Source organism: Marmota monax, unplaced genomic scaffold (assembly GCF_021218885.2).
Source record: "Marmota monax isolate L192 unplaced genomic scaffold, Marmota_monax_Labrador192_F-V1.1 WCK01_AAM20220418_F8-fsc00020, whole genome shotgun sequence".
Taxonomy (NCBI): Eukaryota; Metazoa; Chordata; class Mammalia; order Rodentia; family Sciuridae; genus Marmota; species Marmota monax.
In genome coordinates, this window is record NW_026692912.1 from 7,856,659 (window position 1) to 7,862,940 (window position 6,282).

At 44.5% G+C, this 6,282-nt stretch overlaps 1 long non-coding RNA gene across 1 annotated transcript; it reads left to right on the top strand.

Moving 5' to 3' along the window:
* Positions 1-354: 354 nt before the first annotated feature.
* LOC124097412 (uncharacterized) lies at positions 355-3,806 on the top strand. The gene is made up of 3 exons (XR_006853198.1): positions 355-606; positions 857-1,000; positions 3,322-3,806. It is a non-coding gene; the product is annotated as an uncharacterized LOC124097412 (long non-coding RNA).
* The last annotated feature ends 2,476 nt before the right edge of the window (positions 3,807-6,282 follow it).

The following is a 6,282-nucleotide window of genomic DNA, read 5'->3' on the forward strand; positions in this document are numbered from 1 at the left end:
TCAGAACTATTCCAGGCAGAGAACAAATTTTCCAGGTGCTGCAAAGCTATATTTATTATATTTTCATCAAAATCAGTAACCTAGTTGAAGGAGATACAGTAATCAGTAAGGTCATTATTAGGTAAGATAATGACTTCTGAATGAATTCTCTCATTAATCTCATTACAAAATGGTAATGGTACCTGACTAATCATGCCAGAGGGGAGAGCTGTGTTGAATCAGAGCAAAATCAAGGCTGTAATCACAGAGCTGCTCTCGCCATCTCCGTGAACACCTCACTCAGGGCTCGGGACTGGCTTCAAGTTCTGCTGACCATGCGGAACCCTTGATCCCACGGGTGGGGCCCTGGGTGTGAGGAGGAGCAGCCAGAGAAGCCCTGGGCGGCAGCAGTCAGGAAAGCTGGGCTTTTCCTGCTCTGTGCCCTACTTTCTGGCTGCCCTTGGACAGGTCACGCCTGTCTCTGGGCTCCGTTTGTTTGCCTGATGTCGTTCCCCCTTTCCATCCTTGCCCCTGGGTAGAGTCCAGTCCCTATCTGGCAACCAGCGTGACTTAGACACCACTTGGCTCCTGGCGGCGGCTGCCCATCTCACCCAGAGAAGGACCCAGGTGAGGTGGGCGCCCTGTGCCATCTGCCCCCTCCCTGCTGCCTGCTTTGCTCCAATCACTGAGCTTCTTGCTGTTCCTTGGACACAACAGGCATGTGCCCGCTGTTCCCTGTGCCTGCATCGTCCCATCCAACCCCTGCACTCCAGATAGCCTCACCACTCAAATGTCACTTTCTCAGTAACACCTGCTCTGACCGCCATATTGAACACCCAATCTCTCCAGCACGGCCATCTCTGTTCTGTTTCTCCAGGTCCCTGGCATTCACTCTATGATTGATTGGACTTCTTGTCTGCCTCCCCCACACTTCCCCCTGTGGAATGTGAGCTCCACAGGGCGAGGACCTCTGTAGACGCGCTACGTTCGCCTGGTGCAGGACAGATGCGCAATCACTCTGGTGAGTGTGGAATGTATCACTGGCTTGTGGATTCCTGGTGGGACACGGAGGGAGGGAGGAACCCCAGGGTGTGAGACGCATGACCAGGGGTGACTAAGTGCAGGCTCATGGCAGAGGGGACCCTCTGGTGGCTGGGCTGGCTTTGCTTTTCTATCCTGTTAGAACCTGGAGAGACATTTAAGTCCCTTTTATCTCCATGAGAATGGGCCCCTGCTGAGAACACCCATACTGGGGGATGGTGTCAACAGAGATGTCTCAGGCCAGTCTGAGTCCCACAGAATTGACTGAGACACAAAGGATGCCTTGTCCAAAGTTCCAACTGCAGCCTAGAGGTACAGGACCCGGGTGACATGGCTGCAGCTGCAGGCACGCAGACAGTCTTCAAGAAATGCAGGACCAGTGTGTGGAAGCTGGATTACCTTTATGTTAGGTGACTTTAGAGCAGGGATTGCAGGTAACTGAAAAACCCACTCCAAGCCGATGGTGAATATCACTAGGATCACAGACACTTCCCTATAGAGCCAGATGGAGCCTCAGAATCCCTCAACACCGTGTCCAAACTTCCCAACCCAACTTAATGGAGTTGACATGAGATAAAACAGTGGGACTAGAACACACGAATAGGCGAACAGGTCAAAGACTGAAAGCCATTCCCATCAAGAAAAAGCATTTTGGGCTGTGACTGTGGCTCAGTGGTAGAGCGCTTGCCTAGCATGTGTGAGGCGCTGGGTTCGATCCCCAGCACCACATTTAAAAAAAAAAAAAAACTAAACAAAATAAAGGCATTGTGTCCATCTACAAAGACAAGAGAAGGCATTTTGTTGGAAGCAAAGCTGGTGTAACTTTCCCTGGAGAAGGGGACAGTGAGTTTCTCCTCACTATTGAAGAGGAGGGTGTAGCTCTTCCCGATTTCCACGCTGGCAACCCATGGCCAGGAAAGTTTCCAAATCCTCACTGGCACATGGTAGACACAATTCCAGCTCTGAGTTCAGATCTGTACTTATATCTACCGGGGCACCTTAGCAGCCAAGGACACTGACTTGTGCTGGAGAATGAGAGAGAGTAGACACTACGGTAGACGGTGCCCTGGAAAAGCTCCACAGTTGCTGACAGGAAGTTCCACCATGTTTTCTGCTAACCATGTTTCCACTTTAATGGCTGTTGCTGGTGCTGCTTCCCCTGGGTTTTGCTCAAATACTATCTAAACTCCAGATTCGGTGATTCGTCCTGTAGCCCTCCTGCCATAGGGTCCCTTTCGTCTCCTTGTGGCCAGGCCCGGTGAGCTCCGACCCCAGGGCCCTCACCTGCGTTCCCTGACAGGCACTGGGAGCCTCTGGCTCCCCTACAGGACACTACAGAAGACACTGGGCTCTTTCTCTCTACTTAATTATACCACGCGGCTGCCCCTAATGGTGCAGGGGTGCCCTGTTAAGGCATTTCCCATAGGCTGGGAGGGAGCATGTGGTGGCACTGTCACCTACGTTCCCTTGTTCCCTTCTGCCAGCTGTTTCTTCCTGTCAGAGTGCTGTTCTGGGACTTCCACTCTGAATCCCTCCTTGGCACATTGCCTTCTCTTCCCTCTTCTTTCCTGGCCTCCCTGTTCCCTCCGTTGGGAACTCACCTTCTTGCTCTCCGCCATCTTCCCTATAACTTGAATTCATGGGAGAACTCCAACTCGGAGACCACCAAGCTCCGTTCTTGAAGTAAGGAAGTGTTTATCATCTAAAGAACTTTTCAACAAAGCCTGTCTTTTCAAGGGTGCTCTTTTGCTATTGCCTCCCAATTCTAGTTTCACTGGAAGTGGGACAATGACTTTGTTTTTGATCTGGACTCCAGGCAGTTCTCTTTGACAGGATGAAGTTCATTGATTTAATGGGTGGGGAGCCACAGGACAAAAAGACTCACAGAAAGAAAAGCACACGAATTTCTATCTTCCAAAAGCCATCTTCCTCTGAAATAACCAGAGTGCACACAAGTGATTAATTATCAGAGTGTTTATTATAGCATTATTCGTAACTAAACTAAAATTGGAAACAAATTGAATGTCCAACAAGAGGGGATTATAAATTGTGAGTTTTAAGTGATACTGTAGATGTTAACTTACATCCGTAAACTTTTAAAAAACGTTTTTGGGTGAAGAAAGTCCAATATAAAACAGCATATTCAGTTTGATGACATTCTGTAAAATGTGTAAGTGTCTCTCTTTGTAAAATAAAATGAGTACTTTTTATTTTCTTTGTTCTCTTTCCAAATTTACTAGTGAACATGGTTAGTTTTTTGGTTGGAAATAAATGACTAATAAATGCTCTGTTTGGTTTTAGGAAGAGAAAACATAGGTGCATCTCTCCATGGAGAGGACTAGGGTGCAGAGGATGAGGTGCCATCGAGCTCCTCCAATTCTGAGCGATTCTGGTTCTCTGCTCCGCCAGCTTTGGCATCCAGCCCAGCAGCGTGATGAGAGCCTGGAAGTGTCTTCTCCAGGCTCCGTGGCTCCCAGGCCTTGGATGATGGCCAGTGCTCCAACCAGCACAGAGAGTGCCTGCTCCCCACGACGCTCCCCACCCTAGGAAAGCTCCTATTTATTAACAGTCATGGTGCCAAGAGAGCTTTCTGCCTGTGCCCAAGCCCCGAGTACCATGGAGCTTCAATCTTTTATGAAACAGCTTTTCATTTCTTCCTTCTCTACGAAGGGCTTTCACAAGCCACCGAGTGGTTCTTTGCCCATCAATTTTTAATCTTGCTCAAGTTTTATTTTCCACTTGACCAATGCTCCGTTCATAAATAACACATCAAAACTTTGCTCCAATTCCTTCTGTAGGTTTGGTTTGTTTGTGTTTATTTTTAAACGGTCTCCTGTTGGGGAGGAAGGAAGTGGTTACCCCCGTGTGCAGACTTTTCCATGGCTCCTGACTGCCAACCAGACGTGGCCCACTGTCTGTCTCAGCATGGCACCTGAGACTGCCCACGATCGGTGCCATCATCCTGGCTAGATCCTCTCCTGGTTCTTCCAACACGCCCCGGAAGCCAGGAACATTGCTGATCCAGAACATGGTCCACTCCCCAGCCTTCCTCCCTCTGTTCACCCCATGTCCTCTACTGGGGGAGCTGGCAAGAGCCGGAGTGATTACTGTCTGTTTACCATGTTTTTATCTGATTCTCTCTGAAGTATGTTTCCATTTCTAATGACCTAAACTGCCTTGTCCCTTTGAAGGATAGCTGTATTGTGATCAAGTTCTGACTGGAGGTGAGACAGGTCTCTGAATTATAGCCTGTGGCACGAGTGAAAATCAGTATTGACTTTTCCACCAAGTAGAGGGTGATGCCCACCTAACAGGTCAGTAATGAGCATTAAATACCGTTGTATAGGTAGAAGCACTAGAGATGGACCTGGTGTATTGTAGACTTCCATACTTACCAAAATCTGAGTGTTGGGGGCAATATTTGTGTGTCTTGCTGCTTGGGTGTGTTTGAAATAGCTGGTTCTTCACCACCTAGATGCGACAGTTGTTAACACTTGATCCCTATGTGCTTTGTCTGTCTACCTGTCTTTATTCATCTCTCCATTCACAGTGCTATATCGTTAATATAACATTAGCAATAATTCCAAATTATCATTGCTATAGTTTATATCTAAAATGTCCCTCAAAGGCCCATGTATTAAACAGTTCATTCCCCAGCTTGGTGTTATTGGGAGATAGTAGAAATTTTAAGAGATGGGATCAGATGGGGAGTTTTAGACCACAGGGTGCATACCCTTGAAAGGGGATTAGGAGTTTCTGTTCTTCTCCTCTCTTTGTCACCTCCCACCATTTGTTTTTTTGCTCCTGCCATGATGTTCTGCCACAGCCCATAGCAATGGAATCAATCAACAAAGAACTGAAACCTCTTAAAACTGTGAGCCAAAATGAACCTTTCTCTTGGTAACTTGATTATGTCAGGTATTTTGTTACCGTCATGAAAAACTGACTAATACAATTATTTCATATTTAATCTTCATTAAAAATCCCCAATTATACCCAAAATATTTTTTATAATTTTCCCCCAACCAAGATCCAAGCAAGTTTCATACATTGTTATTTGGTTGTTATGTCTCTTCCATTTCTTTTATTTTAGAATATTTCTCACATAGGATTTGTTGGAAATACTAAGCTACTGTTTTGTAGAATGTTTCACATTTTGAAGTTTCTGATTGTTTCCTCATGGTATAATTCAACATTTTCTTCAATCCTTTGTATTTTCCATCAACTCATTAGCATAGACAATAGATTTTCCTGAAATTGTCAGGTAAAGGCTTAATTCTTTCCCTTTTGTTACCAAGTTTCAGAGTAAAGGATTGGAATAGTGGTTACTTCCAATGTGGGCATCTTAGTTTTCCTTCTTCCTCTCTTTCTTTCTCCATTAAGCACTCATTTTTAAAAAATAAAAATAAAAATCATTCTAAGGCTGGGGCTGTCACTCAGCAGTAGAGACTTGCCTCACAATGTGAGGCACTGGGTTTGATCCTCAGCACCACATAAAAATAAATAAATATGGCTGGGGATGTGGCTCAAGCAGTAGCGCACTCGCCTGGCATGTGTGGGGCGCTGGTTTCGATCCTCAGCACCACATAAAAATAAAATAAAGATGTTGCATCCACCAAAAACTAAAAAATAAATATTAAAAATTCTCTCTCTCTCTTAAAATAAATAAATAAATAAATATATTCTGTCTTTCTACAACTAAGCAATTGAAAAAAAAAAATCTATCCAACGTTACATCCATTCATGAATTCATCTGGGTATGACAAAAAGATCTAATTTATTTTTTTCCCAAGTGTCTATTTAATTGTCTTGTGTGATTTTTCTTAAAGTCCATGATTCTCCAAGGATTTGAAATTCTTCCTTTAATAACATCAATTTTCCATGTGCAGTGGACCTATTTCTGGTCTTTTCATCCCGTTCCATTGCTGTATCTGTCAAATTGTGTGTCAATATTGCATAATTTTCATTTTAGAGGCTTTCTCATCCATTTCAACATCCGAGGGAATGAGCTCCCCAAGGATTGCTCTGCATTTTTGGCACTTTCTTGACTGTTCTTGTTTCCATATGAACTTTAGAATCAACTTGTCTAGTTCCAGGAAAAAAGAAGTGTTGGTATTTTTACTGCCTTTATGCTAAATTTATTATTTATTTATTGGGGGCCAACCTGAATTATATTACATAAGAAGAACATCTATGAAAATGATCACGTTATTTTTCTTAGGATTATTAATATTTAAAATTACATTAATTTTGTAATATTGA